Genomic DNA, 12,448 nt, shown 5'->3' on the forward strand with positions numbered 1-12,448 from the left:
GAAGCCGCAGTATTAAGAATGTATGTTTTTTATTCGGAGTAACTTAATAAAGCTCTGTTATGGAAGAAAAAACAGTAAACACTGAGGCTGACATCAATGAGAAACAATTAGAAACAGTAACGCTTCATTTAATGCTTGCATCATTCCCATGCTTAAGTAGGCAATTTGAATCCAGCGTGAAGAGCGGACCCCACCAATCTACTCTGTAAAGGTAATTATTGAATGTAAATATATTAAATGGCTGTTGCTGAGAAAATGTTGACCATGAACAGTATCTAAATTTGGATTTAGATAGTTTGAATGACTTTATTGATATGCAACAAGGTTTGTTTTTGTATTATTTCTGCAGTCTTGTTTTCCCAACATTATGACTTTGCGTAAATTTACATGCCAAATTTCTTAAGCCAAGTGGCTTGTTATCTGTACTCATTTTGAGCTATCCGCATGTATGTCTATGCTGTATATAGTGGGTGTACACATACAAACATGGGTGGCAGTAGCTCAGCCCATAGGGAGTTGGGTTGGGAACCGAAGGGTCACTGGTTCAAGTCCCCGTATGGACCAAAAAGTAGGGAGTGTGGATTGGTGGCTGGAGAGATGCTACTTCACCTCCTGGGCACTGCCAGGTGCTGTTGAGCAAGGCACCGTACCCCCCCAACCGCTCAGGGTGCTGGTTCAGCTGGCAGCCTACTCACTCTGACATCTCTCCATTAGTGCATGTATAGATCCTGAGCATGTGTGTGTGTGTAGTTCAGGACTGTGTGTGTTTACTAACAAAGTTTGGACACAGAGTGTAAATTGTAATTTCCTCATTGAGGATCAATAAACAGATTAAAAATAAATAAAAAAACACCTGGCCTGTTATCACAAGAAGAATGTGTTATCACAAGAAGAAAACTATAGTTAAGGACAAGAAGAACCGGTTTGGTTTTGGAAATAATAACAAGGTTGGCTTTAGTAATAGAAGAAAGTTACGGTTGACTTTAGGAAACGTGACACGCGGGACAAGGAAACGCCACCACCCCAACCAACTTCTTTACGCAAATTTTTTCCCTTTCATACTACTCGCTACGGCGAAAATTCACATGCAATCTCAAGGTAATGTAAGTTAATGGAGGCCAAATGGCGTTGATATACATGCTAAAAAGCGAGTATGTCTCTTGATAACACGCCAATAATGGCATATGTGTCATACATACACCATTTCATGAGATCAGTCTGGGTTGCCACTGTTTTAGGTATGGACATGCATGTCTGTTTTTTCTTTGTGCACATACAATTAAAATGACCGCAGGTCTCCTGCTGGTTATCATACTGTGGTGACACGAAGCAGATGACCAATTAAAAATCCTTGGGAAAATACCCAATCAGAGCTGTGCTCCAAAGGGTCTTCCACACCACAGTCTGCCAATGCCTTTTCATAGCCCTTTTCCCTTTTCGTTCTCTCCACCACGCTGAGCAACGGGGGTCTTTTAACCACACACGGACGCACATACACATGAACACATGCAAAAGACACGTGCACACACATGAACGCAGTACACCGTATTACTCTTTATTAATCTGCAGGGCGTTAATTGAAACCCCCCTGAGTCTGAGCCGTACCTGCAGTCCCTCTCTCATTATCAGTCAAGGTGCCTTTGGGGGAAGAAGAGAGGGGGATGGTGGCGGAAGAAGAAGACTCCTGAGTCTCCTGTGACAGACCAGTTGTACATCTTAAGATCTGAATTAAACTTAGCAGCCAGTTGGTGTCTGCTTCCTTATCCATCAGTAAAAAAAAAAAAAAGATGCCTGGAGCAAAACATTTGTACAGTGCGTGCTGGGGTTCATAGTATAGGCCTCCCTCTGTCGTCCCACCTTAAATGTGACCAAGATCAGGTGCGTGAAAATTTCTTGAACTTTGCAATTATTTGGAAATGCATTTGTCTCAGTTCTTCTTGATCATTCGTTGACAACAAATACTTTTCTTAACCTTTCACTGCTTACATTGCAACAGCTAGATGAAACCTAAATAAATCCTCAGGATCCCAAGAAATAATATTCCATGTCAAGTTTTGACACAGCAATACACACAAATATTCCAAACTGCAAGCATGTTTGGTTTGTAGAATCTGACTTTTTTCCCCTTACCTTTTATGAAGCTGTCAAAACATTGGTAATCAACCAATGTCTACTGAAAGTGACACAATCACCGTTTTTTAAATTTCTCTTTCACTGTTAATTTTTCTTTTGTCAGAATGAGCAGCTTTTTGATTCAGCGTTTTTGTTCTGCATGATTACATTACCAGATTTCTGCTAGTTTCACATGTGGACATTAATTAAAATTTCAACAAAAATCTGTTATGTAAATGTAAAACTGACAACATACAAATGTTACAAGACTTCTGTTGCAGTGAGAATGTCTGAAAGAAATAAAGCAGGAGAGCTCTTAAAGCATGTGAGTCAAATAATATTATATTAAAGGAACGGTCTAGTTTAATTAGACGTACAGTACGTAGGACCTAATGGGTGTTTAATAATTCACAGTATTTAAGAATGAGTGCAGTTGATGAGCAGATCTGGAGGTTGGCTTTTCTGCTTGGTTTTCATCTACAATGGAAAATGTTATGATTGATGTGTTTCTGCTTATTACAGGTGTGGAGACAAGCATCTTCTTAGACTTTTATCATTAGTTATGGTCCAGCTTTAGACCTAAAATTAGGTCAGGGTTCAGTTTTACACCCCTGCCAGGACGTGCATATACAACACTGTGCAGGAGTAAATTGCTTCTTGCTTGTGTGTGTGTGTGTGTGTGTGTGTGTGTGTGCATGTGCATGAGCGTGCATGTGCGCCAGGAGAGAAGAGGATCCGATTAGTACTACTCTGAAAGTAATTACCTTAATTAAAGCAGTAATGTGTGGAGACAGAGGGGAGGAGAGGGGGAGAAGAGGAGGGAGGTAGGGGAGAACCTGCCATCTTTTATGGGGCAGTTTAGGGACTGTGTGATTTAAGGGGCACACTCAGCAGCGGGCAGAAAGAGAGGGAGGGAGGGTCAGAGCGACAGTTTTGGATGAAAGAGAAGTGGGGGTGAGTGAGGATAAAAGCGGGGTTTTGTTATGGTGATAGGAAGAGGTAAGGGAACACAGTCAGTAAAGGGAGAGAGTGTTTGTGGGAGAAGAAAACAAGATCAGTTTTACAAAGATCTGGACAACAAGCTTCAGCAGCTTTATTTCTCTTCATGTTTCATTCTCTTCTCCTGTCGTCAGACTTTTATTTTCACGTTATCTCCAAATATACTTTCCTCACATAGACGTAAACACCCACACACTTACATCAAGCACGCACACACATGCACATGCACATGCACACACACACACATACACACACACACACACAGACACACATACACACACAGAGAAAACAATTATCAATACCCTCCATTACACACTGTTTTACCTCATACAATATAACAAAGCGTCTACGCTGGGCCTTATCTGACCTGGCGTATGACAGCTTACTCAACCATGCTGTGGCAGGCACACTTGTAACCTGTTTGTACCCCATCCCACACAGCACACGCACACACACACGTGGTCTGATCAGATATTGTATGATTTGTTTCAAAAGCATGTGTTTGTTAACCTGACATGCCAGATGGTTTGTTACACCATCTAAAATCCATCATTGGAAACTGTTTGGAAAAGGGCAGGCGCTTTAAAATTAAAATACCTGGCATGTGATTTGATGAACCATCTGTCTATCACATCCGTCATTGTTGTTTTGAACAGTTGCGGCCATCGCACACACCTAAACTTTGGCCGTAGCCGCCAATAGCTCCTCACAGGACGCTTATGAGTTTGGCCTGTTGCTGTTCGGACACAAATGCGTATACTTGACACTTCGCAAGGTGGATTTTCGTTTCACATGTGATGCCACGATTTCTGCGTGATCACGTGATATCTAGAGAATCCAACTGCTATGCAAGGTGTGTTTGTGGTTTTGTGTGAAATCCAGGTAAGACGTGAGGTAGACACAATGCGCATCAGATTACATGGTATTTTTGTCCTTGTTTTTCCCCTCAAATTTTTCTTTACCTGTACCTCTATCTATCTCTGCCTCACTCCCTATTGCTGATCAAATATTTCTCCATATTTTCTAATTCCCAATACTTAATTGTTGTGCATAATTTTCTCTGTACTTTCCAAAGCTCCACTGTGTGTGAGGTTTGAGCTCTGCATTGGCCTTGCATGTGTGTGCATACGTCTATTAGTAGGCTACGTGTTGATGCGTGGATTTGTGTGTGTTTTGAGATGGAGAGAAACTTTCACATTTGCATGAGTTGGAGGTCTCATCGTACTGGTTGGATAATGGAAATCAAATATCAACCTACAAAATACAGTCAGCGATGTGTCCTTGCACAACATTAAGCCTACAGGTGTGTGTGTATATGTGTGTGTGTGTGTGTGTGTGTGTGTGTGTGTGTGTGTGTGTGTGTGTGTGTGTGTCAGCATGTGAATCGCATCTGAAATAACATCTTTGTGATAGAGTGATAATGAAAATAATAACATCCCTGACAAAATATTCATAAAGGTAATGATGAATGCCATATTTTTCACAGAGATACATCAGAGGCGTCTTGTTTAAAAGAAAACAGTGGCCGGCGTCTCCCACACCCTCAAATTATCTGCCGCTTTCACATTTCACTGATAGCATAGATGAGAGCTGAGGAAAATAGACACACAATTATGCTCACTTGTCGTATATTAATACTGCTTCTTGACATCTTCCATGGACCCTGAGCTGTCATCTCTTTGTCTGCTTTAATTGAAAATTAATGGTTAGTGCGTTGCCAGGGCAACTGCGGCAGTGGCAGTGGGTAGCGAGCCACATTCAGACAGACACCAGTGCCATTGTTTGTCCTGTCTGACCTTGGAAGTCAGAAAAAAGAAAGAAAAAAGCAGAGGAGGACAAAAAAGACATTAAAAAGAGAATAGAGAGGTAAGGGTTGAATGTTGTGCACTGGAGCGAGGGAGAAAAAATAAAATAAAGTTATTATGGCCATGTTTTGGACAGGTAGAAAGAATGAAAACTGTTGTGTGGGTGACTGAGGAGACTGAAGATATGATGTCAAAATGCCAAATGGGGAGAATTATGTTTGAGTAAGAAAACTGAAAAAGGCCTGGTGATTCTTCTCTGGAGCAACAGGATTACCTTTGTGCTGATGGAGTCAGAGGGCACCTTATGGCCCCATAATCATCTGGACACAGGTGTGGGAGTGAGTGAGTGTGACAGAGAGAAATTGTATGCGTGTGTGTAGAGGTGTGTGTGGACATGTTGGTCCTGATGTTTACAAATCCATTAGTGTGGACGCAGTGCCAAATGGACACTGACTTCAAGGCCAGGCGTCTGTAGATTGACAGAGAAGCTTATGGATGTCACACAATCTACTCCAGAGGAGAGCTCTCTGGGCCAAGATGAGGAGAGGCACAAGAGGTTACAGTGGACATGATGAAAACTCATTTATAAAAATAAAAATTCTGATTTGCTCTCAAGAGATCTGGTGTATTGCTTCCATCATTAGTGTACTTGAATGAGGACTTATTAAGAACATAGATGTCACATTTGAATACAATTGATCAAGTTCACCATGTTATGCATGTTATACTGCACTGTATTTCTCAATGCTCCCCCTTTTATTTTTGTGGGATAATGGGTCAATACTAAATCTTTATGAAACCAAACATTTATAAAATACACAAAATATTGACAAACATTTATTTTTACTCCAAGCAAAATACAACACATTTCATTACAGTAACCGTACAGTTATCTCAAAGAGTTGTCTTTTCTGTCATTTAACATCACCCTCTGTTGCCACAGAATGCTTGATAAAACTTTCAAAATTCTCTGAAACTCAAGGGCACGTCATCAGCTTGAAAAACTGTTTTTCTAATGATCAACTAATCCTGTCCTCTGAAGCTGACCTCAAAATAGTAGTCAATCTCCAGTTGATAGCTGGAAGAAACTGCAGAGCATCATTATTGAAATATCATGCTGAGTATTGTTAGAAACCAGTTTCATATCAGCTGAGTATCTAATTTGGGTTCAGCAGGCGAGTTGGCATAATTTTTGAACACTTCATCTGTACCTTCTGAAGGTTTATTGTTCTTTATTTATCTGTATAATTTAACGTAGTCGCTATGATTTAGATTACCAAATGAACCAATATGATGACCAATGCATTTTTTATAGGAAGCTTTGAGTGGATCCTTGGTGATTGGTTCTGTTGGTTCAGTCTTACATACCAAATTCCAAATTGAAGTCTTCTCCTTGCTTTAGTGGAACAACATGTTCTACAATTTGGCTGCACCTGCTGCTCCACCTGTTAGTGAACAAAGCTTGTATGTGTATGTGTTTTTGTCTGATCACAGCTCAAGTACACCCACCAGCCTGACTGCACTTTTACTGTAAAGAGTTGTGTTTGAATGAATCATGGTCTACATACAATGCATTTTAAAAAGTGCACACACCCTCTACACTGAATATCTGAATATACAATACTGCCTTTCTTACGGTTTGGAGTCTCCTAAAATGTAGACTGATAATAAATATAACACATTCTATCGTGCACGCCATGGTTCGAGGCCAGTTGTTTTGTGTGTGTGTGTGTGTCTGTGTCTGTGTGTCTGTAGACATAGATGTTCAAGCAGTTCTGTGTGCATATTTTTGTGTTGCCCATCATTGTGGCCAAGATTGAAAACTCTCTCCAAGGGCTGGGAGGTCATGGCACAGTTATTGATTGGAACTTTCTTATGCAGACATTTTATGAAGGTTGAACGCCTTTCTATTCCCATTGTGTATTGTGTTACAAATGTGACAATACTCTTCTCCTGACAGGTCACGTACATTTCTTAAGCAAAATGTTACAAATGTTTTTTTCACGACTTTCACACCAGGTTTCTTAATTTCCGTCACCCCAGATCAGATCAGCCAACATGGGGCGGCTGTGGCTCAGTGGTAGAGCGGTTGCCTGCCAATCGGAAGGTTGTTGGTTTGATCCCTTGCCCTGCAGTCCCATGTCGAAGTGTCCTTGGGCAAGACACTGAATCCCGAGTTGCCCCCGGAGTGTGAGTGTTTATCGGATGAGCAGGTGGCACCTTGTACGGAAGCCTCTGCCACAGTGTATGAATGTGTGTGAATGGTGAATATTTCCTGTATAATGTAAAAGCGCTTTGAGTAGTCGTTAAGACTAGAAAAGCACTATATGAATACAGCACATTTACATTTGAAAAAGATGGCCAGTAACACACAGAACTAAGTCACAGTTTACGGCAACTAGCATCCAAGTGTTCAAATTATGTTGAAGAAGCTCATCATGTTCTGCTTAATCATACTGAACCATTGGCATCCACAGATACTATGTCATATTCTGTCAGGCCTTTTCTGCAGCCATCTTTACTTCTTGTGTCACCCAGACTCAGGCCCATGTACCATTTTAAATCTTGCATTTCATTTGCAATCTCCAAAACACACAGGGACATAAGACTTTACTATATGACACTACTTCCAAACCACACTGGTCTTGGACTTCTGTTCCCTGAAGGCAATTACTGAAGCATAGGCAGTGTTAATTACAATAATGTGAAATATGAGGCCATATCACATATATCCTATTGTTAATTTTTTTTAAACTCAGATGGATAACACTCACTCAGGAAATGTGTGAAACAATAGAGTTGGCAGCATTTCAGTTATATTAAATCCTTCTTGCAGACATGCCAACTAATTTCCCAGTATATCAACACCAATACAGTATTGTTTTTACAGTGTGTATTATATGGTATAGTAGTAGACATAGGACCCTATCTTGCACCACAGACGCGAGTGTCTTTGCTAGTTTAAGATCGATGCAGTTGTCAGTTTCCTGTCCCGCGCCCACGTTGTTTAAATAGCAAATGCACGTGTGCCCATCATTGCGCCCATGGGTGTGCTGGTCTTACAGGGAGGTGCGCTCAGGTGAATTCTTGGCGTATTTCTATCTTGAGGCAGCGGGAAGTTCATTGTTATTTTAACAGCGAATTAGTAAAATGTGCTTAGACTTATGCACAGTGTGTGCAAACTATGCTTGTTATACACATACATAGGGGAGCGCAGCAGCACACAAACATGCAAAAGAATATAGTTTTGCATACAAATAAAAATATCACGTGTGCAAATCCGCCATTATAATAGCAATGCGCCAAGGTACACACAAACTTGGCTTTTAAAGGGAATGGGAGATGACACTCTGATTGGTTTATTGCATGTTACACCCAAAACACACCTATGAATTAATAAAGACACTGAATATAACCCTTTTGAACCAGGCACCTGCTGCACAGACCTTTTTTTTACAACGTCAAATTAGAAAAAGTGGATTTGGACACGCCATAAATAGATCGTTAAAATAGGGCCCATAATCTTCTTGGACATATCCAACTTGTTGCTCAAAAATTGAGTAAATAGTTACACTTATCTTCATGAAGAATTAAAAAATATCTAATCATATCGATTTTAAATTAAAACAATATTAGGTTCAAGCTAAATTGTGCTGAATTGTATATTAAAATAATATAATTTAAGAATGGATAGAGATGCCAAAAAGTGTTGTATGATGAGATGGATTGCATGAGGAAATTAGAAGCTGGTCAGATACATTGACCCCTGTTTGGTTCAGAATATACACAGTCTCACACAGTTGTTCAGTCCAAGAGAAATATGGTTATGGCTATTAGAAAGAAATCAGTAAATCATTTAATAGAATAACACATATAGTGTGACATAAATAATGGATGACAACTTGGAGGGACAAAGTTCTGACATAGAAAAAAATAGTTTAGAGTGTCATTGTCTTCTTCTAGTAACCTAACAAGTCATTTTAAACTAAATAAACACATGACTGTATTAATACAGTGTAATAACAATCTATTAACTATTTTGCTGCATAGTGCCGCCCATGACGATTCTGATAGGTTTAAAAAAAAATGCCAATAAACCAGAGCACGTTTTTCTCCCATCCCCGAATGCTGTGTGAACTACCCAGACCTTCTTTCACAGAGATGTGGAGGAAGGTCTGGCAAAGCAAGATTAATTCCATAGAGATTTGTGATTCTCTCATGACTGTTAACTACTGGCTCTGTTAAATTCACCAGCTACCCAGCAGTATATTAAGTACTTAAAATTAGCTCCACTTTAACAAGTTGCAACATTAAAGTGATGTAACATATTGCTACTAATATAATGCACATTATTTTGAAATGGGTTTACTTTTGATGCTTTAAGGATATTTTGGTGCTAATACTAATCAAGATTTTGAATTCATGACTTTTTCTTGTAACTGAGTATTTCTACACTGTGTTCTTTCTACTTTTACTCCAGTAAAGTAAGAAAGAAGTATTTCTTACACCACTTGGTACAAACTTAAATATAAAATATCAATCAGCAAATCATATTAGAGTCAAAAGTGAGGGTGAAAATCTTGTGAGTTTTTTGGAGTGTGATGGTCAGAGCTGCGATTTTGTCTCATGCAACAGAGTAGTGCCCAGAGGTTGTGCTACAGCTCAGCACATTCAAAACTATAGATATAGAAATGTAGATGCCGTGTTTGAGATTTGACCATTGACTGTAAAATTTGTGGACAGAGCATGTGTGACATCACCCATTGGTTTTTGGAGATCTGCTATGAGTTGTCGAGTTTACCATCACTAGTGCAGCCATCCTGGTTGCGGATGGGACAATTTTAGACGAAAGGGAGGAGCTGCTTATATTCTACGTTACTGGCAATCACATCATAGCCACACCCTGAAACGCCCTTTGCTTTATTGCTGATTTTAAAATCAGCAATATCATAATTCAAAAAATGAACATCATTCATCATTAATCAATCAACATCATTGTTGCAGAAGACTAGCAATTGAGAACATAAACTCATTATGAAAATGTTTACTGAGGAAATAAACCAAGTGAAAAGTGGGTCACTTTCTCATAGACTTCTACAGAAACCAACTTCCTTTTGCAACCACACGTGTCACCCTCTGCTGGAATTCAGATTGAATGTTGGATTAAGGGACTTCCGCATTTGCAACATGCTTTGTCTATTAAAGGAGAATTCCGGTCAATTTCAACACGTAGCTCTGTTGTTTGTAAATTGTAAACATGTCATTACAAGTGCCTACCCATGTGAAGTGATTCCTTCCGAGTGAACGCAGCAAATCTGACTGCAGTAGATGAAAGAAATGCATGAAAGCTGTAGATTAGAGATAGAACAAAAATATATAGGCTATCAATTTAATGATTAAATAAGGTAGTGTCTCCTAACCTACCTCTATAATAACTTGTCTCCTAATAGTTGTACAACAGCACTTACTTTAAAAAAAATAAGCATATGCTTATTTTTGTAAATATGTTTGTATCTCTTTTCTGTGTTGTAGTTTGTAGATGGTCCCAAAGCACTCCTTGCAGTGTCAACACAGGAACTAATCAGAGCTGAATTAGCACAACGTTCATACATTTCTTTCACATCTACTGCAGTCAGATTCACTGTGTTCACTTGGAAGGAATCACCGCACATGGGTAGGCACTTGTAATGACATTTTGAACATGTTAAGAGGCTAAAAACACCCTTAAAACTTGCCCTGTTTAAGCCTGTTGGGTGCTAACGTTAGCAGGGGGATAGCACAGTGTAGGCAGCATAGATTGTTTTCATTTTTATTGCTACTGACAGCACTCAAAGTTTACAGAGCTACATGTTGAAATTGACTGGAATTCTCCTTTAACATACAGTCTATGGATTTGACGTATAGCTGTGTGGTTGCCATAATATAGGCTAGATCTAGTAAACCATATTTAAGCTGCTATCAAAATGTACTGACTGTACCCATCATTCATCTACAGTACATGCCAGAAATAATTTTAAGATGGCCTTGTTTTTGTCAAATGTTCCCAAAAGATCCAGGAATAAGAACATAAGGACCATAGCTGTCAGACGGAAGGATTTTGAGCCCAATGATACTACAGTTCTCTGTAGTTGTCATTTCAATGTGGGTGATTTTGTTTGATCCCTTCAGTTTTTGCATCTTTTCCAGACCATCTATAAAAGGTTAATGTATTTTCAAGTCGTCAGATCTGTTGTGGAAGGTTGGTGAATGGCGGACCCAAAATGCAGAGGCGGAAACTGAAGGTAGTTTTGATGATTTCATAAATCCAGAAATGCACAAAAACAAAAGAGTCCTGGAAACAAGCAGGAAAAAACGGGAACCAAAAATAAAGTCCATGTAAAAAAAACAGAAAACACAGGAACACTAACCAGGCCAAGGAAGTCTAACCAAAACAGTATGTAGAACACTAAAACAATCTGACAAGGGGAACACCAAGACTAAATACAGAGGGTAACAAGATAACAAGAGGCAGGTGACACAAGGACTGGAAAACAGGTGGAAGACATCAGGTAATCACAAGAGTGGGCAATCATAGGAAGTAAAACTAAAGACAAGAACGCACAGAAAACCAGACTATCAAAATAAAACAGGAAACAGAACAAACAGACACTCACAAGAGACCAAGACAGAAACCACAACTAGACAAGACAAGGGAGCAACCAAGGACTAAAACATACTGTATACAAGAACAACAAAATAACACAATCACAAGGACAAAATATAAAACAAAATACCAAACCATAACAAGATCATCGTGTTCTTTGTGCTAAACAGTGTCAATATATGGTGGGAAATGGTTGGAATAATGAGCATACAAATGATCTCTGGCTAGCATAACTAAAATAATTACCACTAAACCTAATATTGAAAGTGAATGTCCCATTTAGATTAGTTTCCTATTGATTTCTTTCTTAATTTGAAGATGCCCAATAAAGCCAAGTCAACAAGGATATTAACACAAGCTGGTGATGCAAGGGATGATCCTGTGCATTTGTCTCAATCTCATGAACCGCTGACCTCAAGAAATAAGTGTAACAAAGCAGTTATTTTCCACAACACCTTTGCAACATACACATGTTCTGTTGTATAGTGTTGATCCCAAAAAGTGTTATATTTCATAGAATTATCATTAGGACTTTGACTCTGATCGAGTCACACATTAGAGAGCTGAGGCTCAAGCAACATTTGAGGATCAAAAAGAAGACGGAAACAAACTTTTAAATCACTGCTAGATGATTTAAAAGAGCAACATTTCAGAGGAACTAAAGCTAAAGGTTGACCACTATTCTGGTTGGTTTCCTTGTTTAAGATTATACAGTGAGTTTTATTTCATTCTGGCGGTAAATAATACATCGAATTACTAATAACATTTTCATATGTGATCTCAATTGCACTGTAAAAACATTAAACTATTAAGTTTCACCCCTACATAATGCATTAATTGAAATCCAATTTCAGATTGTTTTTCCTTAACATTCACTTAACTCTTCCAA

General features: G+C 39.1%; 1 long non-coding RNA gene across 1 annotated transcript; it reads right to left on the minus strand.

Annotated features, from left to right (window-relative positions):
* Positions 1-368: 368 nt before the first annotated feature.
* Positions 369-11,632, minus strand: LOC116688029 (uncharacterized). The gene is made up of 4 exons (XR_004331684.1): positions 11,623-11,632; positions 3,822-3,827; positions 2,131-2,141; positions 369-457 (listed from the first exon to the last, which is right to left on the minus strand). It is a non-coding gene; the product is annotated as an uncharacterized LOC116688029 (long non-coding RNA).
* Between the last annotated feature and the right edge of the window lie 816 nt (positions 11,633-12,448).

The sequence above is a fragment of the Etheostoma spectabile genome, chromosome 4 (assembly GCF_008692095.1).
Source record: "Etheostoma spectabile isolate EspeVRDwgs_2016 chromosome 4, UIUC_Espe_1.0, whole genome shotgun sequence".
NCBI lineage: Eukaryota > Metazoa > Chordata > Actinopteri > Perciformes > Percidae > Etheostoma > Etheostoma spectabile.